This window comes from Eupeodes corollae, chromosome 1 (genome assembly GCF_945859685.1).
Source record: "Eupeodes corollae chromosome 1, idEupCoro1.1, whole genome shotgun sequence".
Taxonomy (NCBI): Eukaryota; Metazoa; Arthropoda; class Insecta; order Diptera; family Syrphidae; genus Eupeodes; species Eupeodes corollae.
In genome coordinates, this window is record NC_079147.1 from 207,930,250 (window position 1) to 207,948,909 (window position 18,660).

General features: G+C 32.3%; 1 protein-coding gene across 7 annotated transcripts in view; it reads left to right on the forward strand.

The window, feature by feature from the left end:
• The first annotated feature begins 6,255 nt into the window (after positions 1-6,255).
• The window catches only part of LOC129939379 (myb-like protein I), a 104,443-nt gene continuing 92,038 nt past the window's right edge, over positions 6,256-18,660 (forward strand). For 2 of the 7 annotated variants that reach the window (XM_056047368.1, XM_056047371.1), the window contains exon 1: positions 7,116-7,757. The gene's annotated coding sequence lies outside the window, so the exon portion shown is untranslated. Of the gene's footprint in view, positions 6,352-7,113; positions 7,789-18,660 lie in introns of those variants that run through there. The other 5 variants (XM_056047370.1, XM_056047373.1, XM_056047374.1 and 2 more) reach the window with 5 other exon arrangements.

The window sequence follows — 18,660 nt, forward strand, 5'->3', positions numbered from 1 at the left end:
TTTTATTTTGGTACAAATTAGTTTTAGTGAAGACTTACCATTATATTAAGTTTGTTTGAGAACGTTCATTTTTGATAAATCACTGTTTATTTTTTTCACTTGACCATTTTTACACAAATTCACAATTTTTTAATAATAAATATCACATTTTTTCAAATACTGTCACATATTGTTACTGACACTGAACTTTATAAACATTAAGCTTTTGCAATGTGACATGAACAACACAATTTCCTTATTTAGCCAAAATTAATTCATACAATTGCCCAGTTCATATTTCTAAGATCTCAGAGATTTTCTTACTATATAAATACAAATCAGCCTCTCATACAAATTTCTAGTTCTTACTGTCAAAACTCTGAGAATGGAATTTGTTTTGAATTTTAATTTGTTTTTTAATGTGTGTCCAAGCTTCTGCGAAAAGTTTTAGAAACATAAACTGGCCAAATGTCAATAATGTGAAGCTGTCTTCTCTTCATGAAGATACTAAACTTCCTTCTGTGTTAATACTAACCGAACAGCTGACTTACAAATTGGATCTATGTGTGCGTGTTTCCCGTACAATTTCATTCTAAGTATTAATAAAGCCATTCATAAAACTGTCATTGGCTATTTATCGACACTACTACAATGTAAACAACTAGGTTTAGGAAGCAAAAGCGTACGAAGGTTTAAACATTCCACAGGGTGTTATGTAATAAAGTAAAACTTTTTTTTTTTAATCGCTATTAACAATAAAACCAGCTGATCAACTGTTTTCGGATTATAAAGACAATTTTATCGGTACGTTTAAAACTAATATAGTTAAAATTATTTTTTTTAATTATTAAGAAATACAGAAACTTGTAAAAACATTACCTTTGTCTACCCATATATAATTGGAACTCCACTTCCTATCCATAATAATTATGTACGTCTTAGAAGGTAAAATTTCTCATAGGCATAGCATAAATAATAAAAAATTAATAATTTTGTTTGTAAAACTGTTTATTCACGAGTAGGCAGAGAATGACATTACATTTTAAACTTAATTTAAAGGTCGTCAATTATGCGTACTCTGTTAAGAAAGGTTATCGCACGCTTTTTACTGAAAAATTGTGTTCAGCGACGAAGCTCATTTTTTTCTCAATGCGTAATTAAATAAGAAGAATTGTCAATTTTGGAGTGAATATCAGCCAGAAGCATTGCAAGATCTACAAATGCATCCAGAAAAAGTCAAAGTTTGGTGCGGTTTATGGGCTGGTGGCATCATTGGACCGTACTTCTTTAAAGATGATGCGAATCGTAACGTAACAGTAATGGTTAGCGTTACCTTGAGATGATATCCAACTTTTTTTGCCCAAAATACAAGAGCTTGACTTGCATGGCATGTGGTTTAACCGAGACGGCGCCACATGCCAGACAGTAAGTGCAACAAAGGACTTATTGAGAGGAGAGTTCGGTGTTTTCTGTTCGGTTATTTCACGTTTGGGCCGGTCAATTGGCCGCTTAGATCGTGCGATTTAACGCCTTTAGACTATTTTTTGTAGGGCTATGTTAAACCTCATATCTATACAGACAAGCCCGCTTCAATTGACGCATTGGAAGAAAACAGTGAAGCATTTCTTCGTGAGATGATCTTCATGATCATGAAATAATCTTAAAACATTAAACTATCGTAATATCGATGCAAATAAAGATTTCATGAATTTTATGTGTTTTTTTAAAGTTTCCTATATCCTTTACAAAACACCCTTTATTTATTAAAATAAAAGTCTGAGCTACTAATATGAACATGTATTGAGTACCAAATATATTGATATGGTCTGAGAGACATTTGTGTGATCTTTCATTTACGAGTACTACCAATATCATTGAAATAGAGGTCTTGGAAATTAAACCAAGGTCTGAACGTATTTAAGTTGCAAGGGGGTTCATATCAGGGAGAGGTTTTGAAATTTTGAAATTTCATGGGAGGTATTAAAATGTCAAGGACGATCTTAAGGAATCAAGAAGGGTCTCGAAATTTCAAAGGAGGTTTTAAGGGAGGTCTTTTAACATCAAGGTGGCCTTTGATGTTCAAGGGAGTTCTAGCGATTTCAAGGCAGGTTTTGAAGCTTCAAGGGTGGTTGCAATTTAATAATGGGATTTTTTAAAGACGTGTGGTTTTCAATACTGGCAAAACTTTCAATTTTGAAACGAACATTTTGGTGAGTGTGTTATATCACGCCGTGGGACTGCGCGTATCCTCCAAGATGGTGCGACATATTTTTATGGTCTTATTTGAATTTGTCTGAGACGATTGACACCTTGAACGAGAATATTCGGATCGTTGTTGCTGACATACGCCTCAGTTGCTATAAAAGGGGTCAAAAATTGGGCTCTTGGCTAAAATCTATTCGAGCCAGCCGCGGAGGCCATTTAACTGAAATCGTTTAAAAAACATAATGGTAAGCTAATAGGCTTTTCACACCAAGTCTCAAACTCGGTTTTCGTGAAATTATCGGTTTTCCCCGAAAACCTACATCGAAAACTCAAGTTTTGCCATACGTTTTTGTAAGCCACAAATTTTCTTAAACCACAAGTTTTATATCAAACCTCTCGAAAACGAGTAGCAATTCAAAGGTGAACTAAACAATCAAACCTTTCGAAACATTTAACGCTCAAATTAATGTAAATAAACAGCTGATGGTTGCTGTCAAAGCTAATATTTCGTTTTGAAATAAATTTGGTCGTGGTAAGTAATATTATAGTACGCGTGGCGCACGAATCGTGCTACAAAAATAAAACGTAACAACTTTTTTTCTGTGTGAGAAATCGACTTATTTTTTTTATTTTGTAGGTTACTATTTAGATTTATAAAAATGGATGCTTGGGATACGGAGAAAAGAATTTGGATAGTGCAACGGTACCATGCTTTGCAGTCCGTCATTTCCGTCCAAAGGGAATTTAGGCGGGAGTTTGGCGGTAATCCCCCGAGTAGATGGACCATTATGAGGTTTGTAAACATGTTTGCCGAATCTGGAAGCATCGCACGAAGGCCGTACCATCGAGATGCCAATGTTCGGGTTCAGGATACAATCGCAGCAGTAGCATCTGCAATACGGGCCAATCCGAGCGTTTCGACCTGAAACTTATCGGGGCAAATTGGAGTTAGTAGACGGTCATAAAAACGGATACGATTTAAACTTGTTTCCGTACAAAGTCCAAATTACTAGCAAGTTAAACCCTCAGGATTTGCCTGTTCGCCTGGAATTTTGCCAAAAAATGATATCAATGGCCGAAGAAGACAACACATTGATCAATTGTTTGTTCATGTCTGATGAGGCCAATTTTGATCTTAACGGCAATGTAAACAAGCAAAATTGCCGTATATGGAATGAGTCTAATCCAGAAATGCTCCATGAGACTGAACTGCACCCAGAACGAGTCACTGTGTGGTGCGCAGTTTCATCAAGGTGTACTTATTTGAAGAAAACGGTGTAACGGTGCCGCATATGCGTGGGAGAGCGTGGAGGTCATTTGCGGTCTTTAATCTTTAAAAACAACTAACCATTTAAAATAAAATTTAATTTTCTAACCAATAAAAAAAAATTGAATACATCGATTAAAAAAAAAGTTATTTGAATTTCTTATTGTAGCACAATTGGTGCACCCACCCTGTATTACCCGTGGCATGATGGTTAGTGCGATGGACAGGTCTTGAGTTCGATCCCTGCCTATGCCACCTAAAGTTTTTTTCACGGATAGGTACTGCCTCTTGCTAGGAATTGACAAATTCTCCAAGAGTAATTTTTGTCATGAAAATTGCTTTCTCAAATTTGCCGTTCGGATTCGGCTTAGAACTGTAGGTCCCTTCCATTCCTGACAACAGTACTCACACACAGGAATGGATGATTTTATTTATTTACGTAACAATATCTATACAATTTCCTTACAAAATAAGAACTATTTCTTTTTGTTTTATTTATAGAATATGGAAGAGGAACAAAATAAAAAAAGGAAACTCTGCCATCGTCGACAATAAAAGCCCCGGTGGCTGTTCGCGGCACAGGCGGTTCTTTTATGATCCTCCAGAGTTTCAAACGGTCTTTGTTAAGCGAGGAACCGGAATTCACTATGGCTACGACTAAGACTTGCTCACAGTTCGTAATAACGTTTCCAAGGAATGCGTCTTTGAACTCGTCGCCACATATTTGTTTGACGCTTTCGTTTACTACCTGAAGAAAGACTTTTCGGTAACTCCGTTCAATCACAAGTATTTGGGAGATATGAGATAGGCGATAAGTTCATTTGTGGAGGAGAATAAGTATGAAAGTAAATTTCTAGTGGAGGCTAAGTCGCAGCGGGCTAGGAAAATTTGAGCGAAAACATTCCTCAATTTGGGAATCATTGTTCCAGTCAATAAAACCACAACAACTTGATGAACAGCTCTGCCAAAATCAAGAAGATCCTCAGTGCATTGAACAAACCAGGCGAGTTGTCAAAGGAAGAAGCCACAGAGATAGTCATGGGGAAATTGCAGCCCATCGTAACAGCATCAGTGATCGCTTTGGATGAGTGTGATTTTAGTACGAATCTGGAACTAGAAATTGATCTTTTCTGCTCCGGCCATAAGGACCTATACGAAATCGTTCAGAATCTTCTCAACCCCGCCTATAAGTTGCTCGGACGGCCACAATATATGGCGATTCTGAAGGCACATTTGGCCAGCAGAAGCAATAGTCATAAGCTCAGTATTTTATTTTGGATTGAATTTGTTGTGAAAGAAGAACAGTTTATTGTAACAGTTTTGGATTCTATGATATATTTTCTACACAATTAGCTTCTCCTTAGTGAATTGTTTGGTACGTGAGCTTGTAGTTCTTGTAGTTTAATGTCGTGAGCCCATTCCATCCGTCCCCAGAATTTCAGTTAAAACTCTTTTTCTAGAGAAGCTAGTGTTACGTTGAAATCAATTTTAATTGGTTAAAATTCATTTTATTTTCACAAATAATTTGAGAAGAACAAAGCTTTTTACTCACAAATGTTTTCATCAGTACAAAATTTGACAGCCGGTGTTAAACAAATTTAAATGTCAAATGAAAACGTGTAAATGTTAGGTGCGAACGATTTTCGGGTTTTCGAAAACATTTTGCCGAAACCCCGGTTTTGGGTTTGGTGTGAAAAGGCTATAAGGCAAACTTTAAAATAAATCCAAGTTCTAGGCCTTAAATTGAATTATATGCGAAACACCCTTTACATATATGTATGTACTTTCTTTTCTACAGGGACAGATTTTAGATCAAGGGCCTTAAAAAATAAATAAATGCATTTAATGATATAACTTAGTTCTAATACTAATGAATATGGGAAGTAAATATTGGAACGTTTATCGTTTTCTTTTTTAGGGATAATACACAGCTCGAGCTTAAGTTGAGTTCATGTTTTTTTTTTTAAATCTTAGTTAAAACCCGAGTTAAATTTTCAATGAAGGAAGTTTTGTGAAAAATGTAATAGATCACGTATAAACTATCCTCTTAGTTCCAAATTGAGGGATGTTGCCCCACTAGTATCACCAAACTCTTTTCACGAGGACATCAGAACTCATTTGTTTTCGTTTTTTTCGGCTCTAAAATGCTTTCAAGAAATAAATCCTCAATATCCATTTTGTATAAAGCTTATCAGAAAATACCCTGTCACAAATACTATTTCTCTAACTCAAAAGAACGAATCAGAGGGGGTTGTTTTAAAACTATTACAAAAAAAAAAAAAAAAACAATTTAAAATATATTTTTCAATTGCTTTTAGCAATACATATAGTTGTATTTCTTCACTGCGTTAAATTTTATCTATTGAAACAAGTTTTGTTAAAATATTCAACATCGCCATACCCCTTTTTTTAGTTACGATCTTCCAAAATCTGTCAAAATTTAGCTCGAAATAAATGCTTAGAGCAACTTATCAGCCCGATTAATTTTGACAGCTCAATAGTGCAAGCTATGAAACAATATTATTAAGTTTTAGCTACAGCTGCGAACTATTCGGTTAAGATTCTTTGCTAAATTTTAACTTAACTAAGTTTTTGATAGAATTTTGTGTTTAAAAAGATTCATATACTTACAATAATTTAACTATAATAATATTTATTCATTTTGTAGCCAGTTTAATGAACTGTGGAGTCACCTTAAAGCAGCCATACTTATTACAGACAAGAACCATTTCAATTCACAATGATTTTTCAATTTGACACATTCAATGACCACTGTGAACTTATCGTATTCGTAAATTTTCTTCGTTCAATAAATTGTTCAAGCAGCCAGCGAGTGTATGGAACAAAAGTCCACTCAAAACGAAAATCAGAAGTTTAGAAGGCGCAGGTGACCAAGCAAGGTAAATTTTAGCTTGTGTAACTAATTTTTTCAAAAATATTTTCTTCATTTGTTTAAATTAACTTTTCCTAAATGTGTAATCAATTTAAAAGTGAACCTAAAGATTACCTACCTCCTCCAGAAATGAAAACATTCACAATCAAAAAAGTTGTTTTCCCTATAAATGGGTGTTTTTTTTTAGTGAAACGAAAAGCCTTTATTTATGCTCCCCTTTGATAGAAAGAAAAATATAAGTGTAGCTTTGTGTGGTGTGTATTTTGTTTCGTTTTTCGTTTTCTCGCCTTTAAATTACATTTTCTCTTTTGGTGTCTTTCTATGCACAGAAATAAAAACAATCGGAAAAAAGTATTATCTCACTTTTTGAGTGAAACAAAAAATAATTATCGGCGGTGATGAGACGAGATTGTGTAATGTAGGTGTGTGTGTGTTGAGTATGAGAGCGAGTTTCTAAAGTGAGTGGATATGAATGAAAGGGAAAACATAAAAAAATAACAAGTGTATGCGGTTGAGTGTTTCTTGTATTTTGTTTTGTTATTGAGTGATTGAATTATCTTTTGTTGTGTCTTCCTGTTCACGCTCAATTTTTGTAAGGTGTAAAGTGGGAGTGTGTGTGTGAATTGAGTGGGGTATATTTCCAATAGTTTTATACATTCGCTCTCATATGATTTTGAGTGGACTGTCTCTCTTCTTATATTGCCACTCGGATCAATATTGTTTTAAGTGAATTTTTCACAGTTGGACCGAGCGACAATAATTGTTTCACTGCTCGGCTCGATTCGATTCCAATTCCACATACTTTTCTGTCTCGTTGACGGGGCGAGACCGTCGTAGTTCATTCGTCCAGAAATTCTTCTTCGTGAATAAAATTTATAATTTGCCCCCCTGAGTGCTTTTTCTCTTCTTCAATTTTTGTGAATTTAATAAGTTTTATTTTATGTTATTCGTTTATTTGAACATTTTGTCTTTCTAACTGTGTTTTTTCGTTCGCTTGTGTGTATCGTGTATGAAAAATTATAATTTCTAGACCAGAAAATCTGGTATACCTTCGTCGAAGGCGAATATAAAAAAAAACCTATTGTCTTCTTTTCTTATATTTTTCATCACAACAAAAGAATTTCCAACAAAAATAAAACAAGCTCAAAAGTGAGAGTAGAATAAAAGTTTAAAATAAAACCCCGCAGCGCAGTGTGTAATGCAATAAAAAGATAAAAGAATTGGAAAAAAGTGAAATATTAGATAGAGATTTATAGTGGTGCGGTAGAGAATCTTAAGGATTCGTTCGGGTTCAATTTGTCCCTTCCCTTCCTTTGGCTGATGGATCTTTTTTACTCAAACTCGAACATCATCTCTCCAAGCAAATGAAAAAGAGAATAGATACGAAATTGTGGAAGACCGAGTGCTAACAAGGTGGGAGGAATTATTATTTAATTTGAAAAATGTAATTATTTTTGTATGATTTTGTGTTTTTTTTAATCTTTATGTCCTGTTCGGTTTTGAGTTCTAAGTTCTGAGTGAAAGAAAGGTTTTCTTCCTTTTCCTTACACTTCCATCCATCTGAGGAAAAAGAAAAGGATAGATATAGGAAAAGGGTTGACAATTTGAGTTTTTTTTATCGTTGTGTAGGGTGTAAACTAAGCAAAAGGAGCGGCGGAAGTTGTCAATTTTGCACTCATTTTTTCCCTTTTTTAAATTTTTATTCTGTCATCTTCACATTCACAATATGGAGTGGTTTTTTTGCTGATTGTTGGGTTTGTTTGTATATTTATTTTTCTCCTGTGTTAGGTATGAGCTGAGAGGGGTATTACCAGAAATGAATACCTCTTCAATTCAACCTTTGCATCCATATTCTATAGTCATACACTATAAATTTTATATTATGTGTCCAGCTGTGACCGATGTCCAGCTCTTAAATCAATTTTTTTTATAATAGCAATAAGATTTTGGGTTGAGACATTTTTTGAAGGCATACGTACCTACATTAATGCTGACAGGGAAAATGTGTAAAAATGACAGGTTTTCATTCGGAGTTTTATTTTAACATAACCAAAGATGTACGAGGTACTTGTTTAGATGGCGTTAGAATGTACTTTACGTCATTTTGCATTCATACCAATTTTGTCCCTGGATTTTGATAGAAAGTAGCGTCAAACTGTTAAAAAAGTTCAAGTTCTCAAACAGGCCTTTTTAAATGTCAATTATAATAGACATTATGTCAAAAAGTTACTAAAAAAAGAAATGATTGCCCTCGATTTTCTTTTCACAATAATTAAAATGAGAAATTGTATTTTAAAAACACATTCTCCTCACTATGAAAGTGCAGTTACCTTTACAAAGGATTGGAAATAGATCCCAAAATGAAGTAGTTATAAGGAAACTCATACATTTTGAGTTTATTTCATAATTAAAAAGTGGTAAAAATTCATAATTTTGACAAATTTAGGTAAACCAGTTAGGTACATGCATATAAATTTTGAATATTGAGAAGAATTTATCTACTAGCCAAGTTTTTAAAGTTAATGTCATATTCTGACACTTTCTGTGATTTTAAGTGCAAATAATTAGATCTAAGAAATACAAACTGTCCAATTTGTCTCTAAATTCCTTTGGCAAAATTAAGTGAAGTGCAAATAAGTTGGTATTTCTTACCTAATCCTTAAAACTGTGTATTATTTGACATATTGTAATTTCTGTTTGTCAACTTTAAACTTAATTGGTTTATCTTTAAAATAAAACCAAGCTTTTTTCATAATGATTTGGCCATTTTATGTTTTCTAAGATTTATTTTAATAATCTCAGTCGGATTGACAGAACAGAAATATGAACACAATTCACTATTCATTCTTACTTAGCAATCAAATTAATTTTGCATGTCTGCAAACTGCACGATAGAGAATTATTGAGAAATGAAATCATAAAAATTCAGTTCTTAGAGTTCTGACACAATAGTAAGACATTTGTATCAGAAATTGTATTCAAATATCTGAGAATACGAAAATCTTTGGGATCTTAGAAGTATAAACTGGCCAATTATCTCTAGATTCTCTTACAGAGATGCATAATTAGAAAAACTTTTCATTCCCATTTACTTAAAAATCTTCGAAAGTAAATTAAATTTTCAACTGGCAACTCCTATTTCCTACGCGATTTGTAAATTTTACATACCGACAATCATCATCTGTGCTGTGCTCACAAGAATTCATCTTCATCAACAACAATAACAAAAAAGCAGCAAATAATTTAAATATTTAATCAAAGCCCCCTTATCATTAAAAATGCGCTTCATTTTCTTCATAGTCGTACACTACACAGTACAGATAAAAATAAAATACATACAATTCAAGCAAGAGTCGTTTGGAAGTGGAATTGGAAGGTAGATGAATTTCTATTCCATAAAGTCCACTGTCGCTCACAAATTGCAATTAGAGAGTTATAATATATGCAGGCAGCAGAAGCAGCCAGCCCCAGCAGTAACACTAAACCATATACCCCACCAAGCCAACGCCAACCAGAACCAGACAATGAGACAAGCGCTATAAAAGTATGTAGGTAGGTTTACCTATAAAAGTATTAAACAAAAAAACGCTTGCTGATTTTGGTTGTGAAGCTTGTATCAATTTTTTTTTTATTTTAATGACTGAGCATGTGCCCAGCTTGCCAGCTTACCAGAGATACCAGTGTACCAGTAGAGTAAAAAGACTAGAGGTAGATTTTAACTCTTTTTATTTTTTTTGATTTTGTGTTTCTATTCATTTTGTATGCAAATGGGAATCAAAGGAAAGAAAAAAGAAAAACATAAATAAACTTGCTTGTTAAGTGCCATGCAATGAATATGCATGATGAAAATGAAAACCAACTCAATTTTGCTGTCATTTTGTAATTTACTTTTGAGTGGTTTACTCTCATTCTCTTGTATTTCTTGTGTAGATATTCTTTGCTGGCGGTTCATCCTATTTGATTTTGTTTCATGTTGGAAAAAGTTAAGTATTGCGGTTTTGTTGTGCGTTTAAGTGTTACCACTAATAGGCATTCTCTGTTAATTATACTTTTAAGGAGTTACTCTTAAATTCGTATAATACAACACTTTGGTTAAAATTTGGTTAAACACAGAAAAAGCCCTTGCATAACTCCATTAGCTATAAAATTTCAAATGTAATTCAGCTCGATTTATCGACAATACACTTTTAATATTTTTGCTATTTAGGAGATTTAAACATAAAGACTTCTTTGACAATTTAATTTAATACAAAAAATTAGACGTTCATTGGACCATACATCTTTTGCTGAAAAACGGTAAAACTAGAATTGTAAAAGCTAAACCTAAGGCTTAAAAGGTTTTTACCGGCCTTAACGATATCATGTGTCATAAAGTGCGACCTATGTAAGAATTAGAAAACGGAGTGTAGTTACAAAACTCGGAACACTATTAATCAATTTATTTATTTTTATTCACAAATATAACAATCTAGGGGAAAACAGTGCTGCTACACACAGATTCTGAAATTAAGAAACAAAATTCCAATGACAATACAGTTGTTAGCTGTCAAAGCATCACGTAAAAAGAAAATAGACCTATTTGGGCCTTCCGGTTAGGCTTACTATATTAACGATCTAAAGAGGAGGCAAATCCTGATTCAAAACTTCACATTGCCTCAAAAGAGTCCATTGTTGCTATTCGATTTGTCACAGTCGGCGCGACCGAACGCGATCATTTAAATATACTTTTCAAAACCTGAAAGCAGAACACGTTAAGACGTTACTAAACTGTTATACCTTCAAACAAATTTCATCACTTTGACTTCAAAATTGTTGAAAATCGCATCATTTTCCATTTTGTTATACATACAATATTCATTATATTCATACAGCCATTAAAGATTTTTTTGCCAATATAAACTTAAAAAAATTAAGCTTGGCAATACTAAACCTCCTTAGTTGTTTTGTCTATAATTCTATATAACCGGGATGTCAATGTGTACAAGAATTGCGTTTGCTTTTGCTTCATCGTTGCGTGTAGTGAATGTACACAGAAAAAGGGGGATGAAATGAGTAATTGTTTGCGTTCATTTTCCACTCGAAATCCTCTCATAAAAGAAAATAAGGGTATGAGATAGGACAACAAAAACAAAGGCCTGGTTGACTGTAGCTGTATTATTATTATTTTCTATACCAAATAACAAGTGAACAGGAAGGAAAGGCAAAAAGCAACAAAAAGAAAAAAATTACCTCCAAGAAGAAGAAGAGCTGAACAATAATAAATAAATAATAAACAAAAATTGTAATTGCTCATTCGATTGTATGTGTTTTTTCAGTGCGAGTGTGCTTTTGTGTGTGTGTGTTTGAAAAACGTCAGGCGATAGAATGGAAATGGAAAATAGATGGGTTGATTGTGCTGGCTGCGTGTATCTGCTTCTCCATCTGCTTTTGCATAGCTCTATAATACCGACACTGAGTTAAAATAAAAAAGTAGATGGCCCCAAACATTTTATAATATTTTTATATACATATACATACATACATATGTACATGTATATACTTTTGTAGTCGTCCTCTAACTTTTTATGTTTCTTTCTTCTTCTACTATCTACATGCGTATTTATCTACCTACGTTACCTATCTAGCTAGGTAAGTTTGTTTTTGCTTTTACTCCTATTGCTGCAGCTGATTGCATTTTCAACAAAACCGATTTCAATCCAGTTTAGTTGCTTATCAATATTTTTTCTCTCCCCCGCTTTAGGGGAATTCAATTTTTGTTTTGTGTAAAGGTATTGGTGAGATTATAAATTTGATTAGAAAAATTATTATAATAATTTTATATATTCATGCTTATCTACTATGGAACGGAGGTAGCTATACGTTTCGAAATGAACATTGTTCGGCTTAGTGCGTAAAATATGTACCTAAAGTGAATTTATGTATGCTTTTAAATATCTACCTATGGGCGTATTTTCAAATTTTTTTGATTGAACATTTATTTTTCTCAGGGGTACAAGTAGGTACCTACCAAGATATGTTCATATTGGTTTACGATTGAGATAAGTTCTTATCATGAATTGAACTTATTTTGAATTAATGTCAAATATTTTTGACAGTTGGCATCCACTTACATAGTTGGTAAAGCTGTCATAATCATAGGTGTTATAGTGGTCTTCGTTTGAGCCATAAACAATTGCAAATCGAACTTACCTTCAAATCTCCATTTTGTGTAAAATACAATTTTTCAATTTGGCATATGGATGAATAATATTAAAATCCAAACACATATTTATATGGTAGTCATATGCTATTGACACTAAGCTTCCACTTACACAGCTGGTAAGAACCTATACCTAGCAACTTACCCATTTTTACCGTTATACCTTTATAACGTTTCCAATTCCTAATCGAACTTACCTACAAATCTCCATTTCGTATTGAATACAATCATTCAATTTACATATGGATGAACAATATTAAGGTCCAAACACATCTTTACATAATAGACAAGCTAATGTCAGAACTGAACGAAAATATTATGCAATTGAGTGACAAAATAAGTGAATTGTCTACTTACCGACAGTTTTGAAATAAAGCTGCTAAACATCAATAAACGCATATAACTGTCAAATTCACGTAATAAAATCTTGACTTATTAAGCATCATGAGTGAAAAAATGATGTACCTATACGAAATAAATTTTACTACAAAATTCATGAGTTATTAACAGAAATGTAATGAAAATAAATAGCGTTATTTTTAATTAAATATTCAATGTTCTAATTGAACAATTTTTATTTGATTAACGTTTGACCTTTTACAATTTTTAACTATGTAATTAAAATTATTTTATTTTTAAAAGTTTATTACTAGTTATTATGTACATACGTTTTTTTTTTATCGATGATTCAATATTTTTTCAAACTTTGAAACCCAGTTAACTTTGAATTATAAAATTAGAGTTGTTAGAGATTATTCACGATCAAAACATATTGTTCAGGAAGTTTTTAATACAACAAAAAATCATGAACAAATCTTATTTAATGATGATGTTACTCAAGATCTATTATCAACAAATAAATAAAATGTCATTAAAGTAAACTCAACAATCTCCATTAAGATATGGTAAAAAGTGATTTGTAAATAGTAAAAATTTAAAATCTAAATAATATATGCATCTACATATAAGCAACAAAACTACTTTAATAGTTGAAGCTATACTAGTAACGATTTGATCAGCAAAATGTTGAAAGCCTTAATTAAGAAAAAAATTTAAAGTGATTGTTTTTTGTACATACATATGTATGTGTATAAAATATTTAAAAGTTGACTACTTAGATGATGTGTTTTTTATGACTCATCTTTTGACATAATAGTTTTAGTTTAAATTAAATATTTGTTTTAAATTTACATTTGACGTGGTTGAGACATTTTCAATAGTTACACCCTGATTACATTTTTATGTTGATGACACTGAATTTGACTTTACAGAAGTGAATGGTGAATTTTACTAAAACATTTGACTTAAAATTAGAATGTCAAATTTTCCATATTTTTACTTACTTTTCTTTCTTCTTCTTTACTATATAAGAATATTGGCTTTTGTTTTATGAACATCAAACATGGTTCACAAAATGCTTGCTGTCACTTTTCGTTAATAGATTCATAAAATGATCTGTTAAAGTTTTAATATGAGTTCATTTGTATTAACCTTTAACCACCCACGTTCAGGTAGAAAATCAACAAAAATACAAAACAGCAAAATCCAATGAAAACTGTAGAGTAGAGTTTATTATAATATTTATTAAAAATTAAATTAATTTATACAAAATTTATATAAAATTTTAAATTATTTTGACTCCATACTAGTTTTTTTTTTAACTTCCCGATATTGTAATCGGTGTGATTTGTCGAATTAAACATGTTGACATTCATTGACGTTTCAAGGTTTTAAGAGAGATACCGACAATTCTACTAAAAGTTGGTAAAAATAGATTTTCGACTGAAATATCTTGGCTCCAAACTAATATCTTCTTGGAGAGAACTAGCGTAAAGTTGTATGCAACCTATAATAATATAATAAACCTTTTATTTTTAAGCTTTCTTTTCGTTTTGCTAACTTAAAAAAAACTAATTCCCTTTTATTACAAACCGGGCATTCGAACAGGTCCAAAACAGTGACAGTTAGTGGAAATCATAAGATTAACTGACAGATGTCATTTTGGCTTAGCAAATTGCTTCGTTAAAGTAACCATTTTATGACTTTTTTTTAATTTGGTTAAATTATTAGAAAAAATTCGATTGGCAGTTACTTTTTCAAAAACATAACAAAATACTACTAAAAATTGGTAAACATTGATTTTGAAATAAAATATCTCTTGAATAAAGAAAGATTTTGACTTAAACTCATTTTCTATATCTTACACAAAATGATATTAATATTTTGTAAGTTATCAGTTTCGGTCGCACCCCAGCGTCTTTGTCTGAATCAAATTGACTTTAACTGTTGTTTATCGGCTGTCATATTCAAATTGGTTGGGTTATATGTATTTTTAGTTCCAATCCTTTAGTTTCAAAAACAATAATTTCCAAAATAAGACATTTGTACCTCCCTACACAAAATGCATTCTCATAAATAAATGGAGGAAGAAAGGTCTTAAAAAGTCGTGCCAACTTTTAATACAAATTAATGAATGGTTAGACATTGTTGAATTAAGCCATGTATGAAGGTACTATATATGAACCTATATTCATTTGTATGAATCCTTTGTTCCTTTAACACATTTTATGCAAAGCAACTCATATTTTGTGTGTGTGAGAAGGTGGTTTTAGTTTTGGTGTAGTATCCAACTAAGTATGTATATATGAGGTTTGTATTTTCTGCTTCCATAACAATTACGAAAAACAAGAAAACCATAAGCTTGGAAGGCTTATAGAGCTTGATTAATGTGACAATAGTGTATCCAACCAACAGTGTCACAACCCAAAAGTATCCCATATGAACCCCTTAGCCTCATTCCACACAATACGTAGGTATAGCTACAGTTTCGTCTTGAGTCTTTGCGTTTGAAAAACACCCCGTTTTAACATCTTCATAAAATTAGATACCTAAACGTATGAATTGAATATGTACGAGTAGAGATACTTCCAAACATAAATATATCTATACCATTGAATACAGTGCATTTAATTTAGAAATAAATATACCAAGTGTACCTACTTCCCGATCCTATCTATCCATCCCTGGTTCGTCGGTTAGCATTTTTTTTCTATATCCTTATATTTGAAAAAGAAGCTGTTCCAACTTTCTATATTCACATCGATTTACTCGTATCCTTACTGACGAAGACGACGCGAAGCAACTCGACGTCAAGTGTGTAAAGTGAGACACTGCTAAAGGAAGCTCAAAATTAAGCCAATTTTATCGAAAAGGATAAGTAGAAGTGAGATGGCAAATCAGAAAATGGTTACAATTACATTATACTTTATATGTTCCATGGGGAGAATATCATAGGATAGTCCTTTTGGATTATCAAAGGAGTAGAATAGGTTTACTCCGTACCGTATACATCCCCACACAATCTGCCCACAGTTCCAGATACAGATGATGCCTTCCTACACTTTTGTTAAATTTAAACTCAACAACCCAACGGCCCTCAAAATGAAATTGAGAGATTGAGCAGAAATAGAAATACAAAAACTGATGAAAGAAAAAAGAAATGGAGGAATAGTAGGAGTATAGCAAAAGAGAAAACATCGAAGAAGAGAAAAGGGAAATATCTAGGTACCTATACTCATAACACGAAGAAGAATGTGTAAAGACAAAATTCCATGCATAAGCATTTGTTATTATGCCGAGTGTTTTGTTCGTTTTGTTTATATTATGCTTTCTTCATGGCACAGTATGTATCTATATTTTCGCATCTTCTATATCATTTCTTATAGGTACCGTTTCACTCTACGCCCCCAATATTTATTTATTTAGCTTTTACCGAAACTAATATTCGGGGCTATCCGGTTATCCATAGATCCATATATCCAAAGATCTCAACTTTGTCAAATATTACTATTAACCTGGTAACACTGTTGTCCAACCAATTATATTCTATGTAACTTACGTTTGACTTGAACATTTTAAGAACTGAACGCACTCATTTTCTTTAATTGCTGAACGCATCACTGACACTGTTTTTTGATAATCCTAAAGAATAAAAAGTAAAATAGAGCTTTAGATCCGAACGAACAGATATTTTCGATTCCTAAGTTGTGTAGGTTTGTATCAGTGAAATAAGATTCGATTTCGCAACTGAAAATTCAAGAGAAAGTGTCATTTTCGAAAATGTCATAAGTTAAACCAATAAAAAGTGCCAATGATTATTTACACATACAGTTATTCTGAAAATACTTTAACAATAAAATGTGTTTGCTACATTTTTTTCAACTACTTCTACTTTGAATTTTATATCATTTAAATAAAAGAAATTAACTATAAAAACAATAAAAAAAATATGTAACAATTAAAAATGTACATGTCACAAAATTAAGCGTACACTTGAAGATCAAAACAAGAAGAAATTTTAAAGTGTGGTAAAATTTGGAAGATTAATGTTTTGACCCGTCAACTTTACCGTTACCCAGCCTGCAATCGCTGCAGCATCGATTCGATTAAGTTTTTTGTGAAAGACGGTGGCATATTTTCCCAAATATCAAGGATCTTCGTTGAGCTTTCGCTTCGTCTGGAGGCTGGGATTCTGTCTTGATCTGGTTTCTGGCTCTCTAAAGCAACCATTTTTTAGTATCCTTATTTTGTTGGAAGTAAAATGTTACTGATAATCATAAAAGTAACCAGTTTTTTATATTCATATGAGTTAACACTGTACACTCAATTTTGGGGTAACTGTACATTAATAGAATTTGTTTAAAAACGTCATGTCAATTATTAAATTAATTAAATTAAATTAAATTAAGTGCAATAAATAACTTTAGTTATTTATTTAAAAATTAAATTAAGTGCAATAAATAAAACGAGTTTATTACAAATTTGAGTCTTTCCGTCAGAACCCCAAAGTATGTCAACTCGCTTTTGTTATTGACAAATTTTATATTAGTATATTTTTCTGTTTGATGCAATATCAAATTGGATAAGATGAATAGTTTTTCGTTATGTTGAAACGGAACCAAATTGATTTACAATTGAGGGGTTTTATATAGGGAAAATAAATCAATTTATTTTTTGATCAGATGTGTCAAAACAGAAATTTCCCATATACATTATGTAGTTGCATTACATGGGGCAAAATAAATTGGTCTGGATTTTTCTTTCGACTAGTATTTATACAATTATACAAATTTTGACAGCTCTACTGCACTCGTAAACACGTTGCAAGTGTTAACAAAGTTGTACTTATAGAATGACAAAAAATAAACACTTCTAAGCATGTTCCTTGCACCAAGAAAAAAATCAAGATTTGACGATAATTTGAATTTTTACCCAAGGAAAATCCTATTAATGTCAAACAAACTAGTTGACAGCTCATTTTATGTCATTTTTAGTTGAAACTCATTGGTTCTAAACTTTTCGGCTCGTTTCATTTTGACAGATACCTATTTGGACAACAATAAGAACTGTTACAATATGTTTTCATTTAAATTCTATTCTACGCGTACCTACCGTAAGATTTCAAATCCGCTCTTGACATAATCCTTCCCTTTAAACCAATGCAACTTCAATGAAATGTCAGTGTAAACATTAAGGGCTTTTAGAGCCAACGCAACGCAATGGCATCCATAAGTACCTATCTAGTTCACGTACCATATGCCGTATGGAACGTACGAACATCAAACAAACACCTAAGAATTGTACATATAGACAGGTATGAAAAGTCTTCATTTACTCCTTTTTTTTCTTGTTCTCTTTCCTTGGGGGGGATTGCCATGCCAATCATCATCCCTCTTGTGTGTACGATGTACCATAAGCATAGCGATAGTAAAGCAATGCCCCCTGTTGTTATTGTTTGTTCGTTGTTTTTTTTTTGTTTTTTTTCTTCTGTTGGTTTTTCATTTCCCACTCGTTCATCGGGTTTTGTTTTTATATCGACTTTGGTTTTTCCTTTTCGTCACGACTTATTTTCTTATTCAAGGTATTTTTAAAACTCCAATGGAGTCTTCTTCGTTTCTCCTTTTTCTTGGATGGTTGTTTTGTTACATATCGGCCATATGTTTTTGTTTTAGTCAACATAAGAGGCAATGAACGAAGGAAGGATGGCGACTACGAACTGTGTATGTTCCAATCTTTTTGATTTTCAACTCAAACTCAACTCGAAATACACACACATTT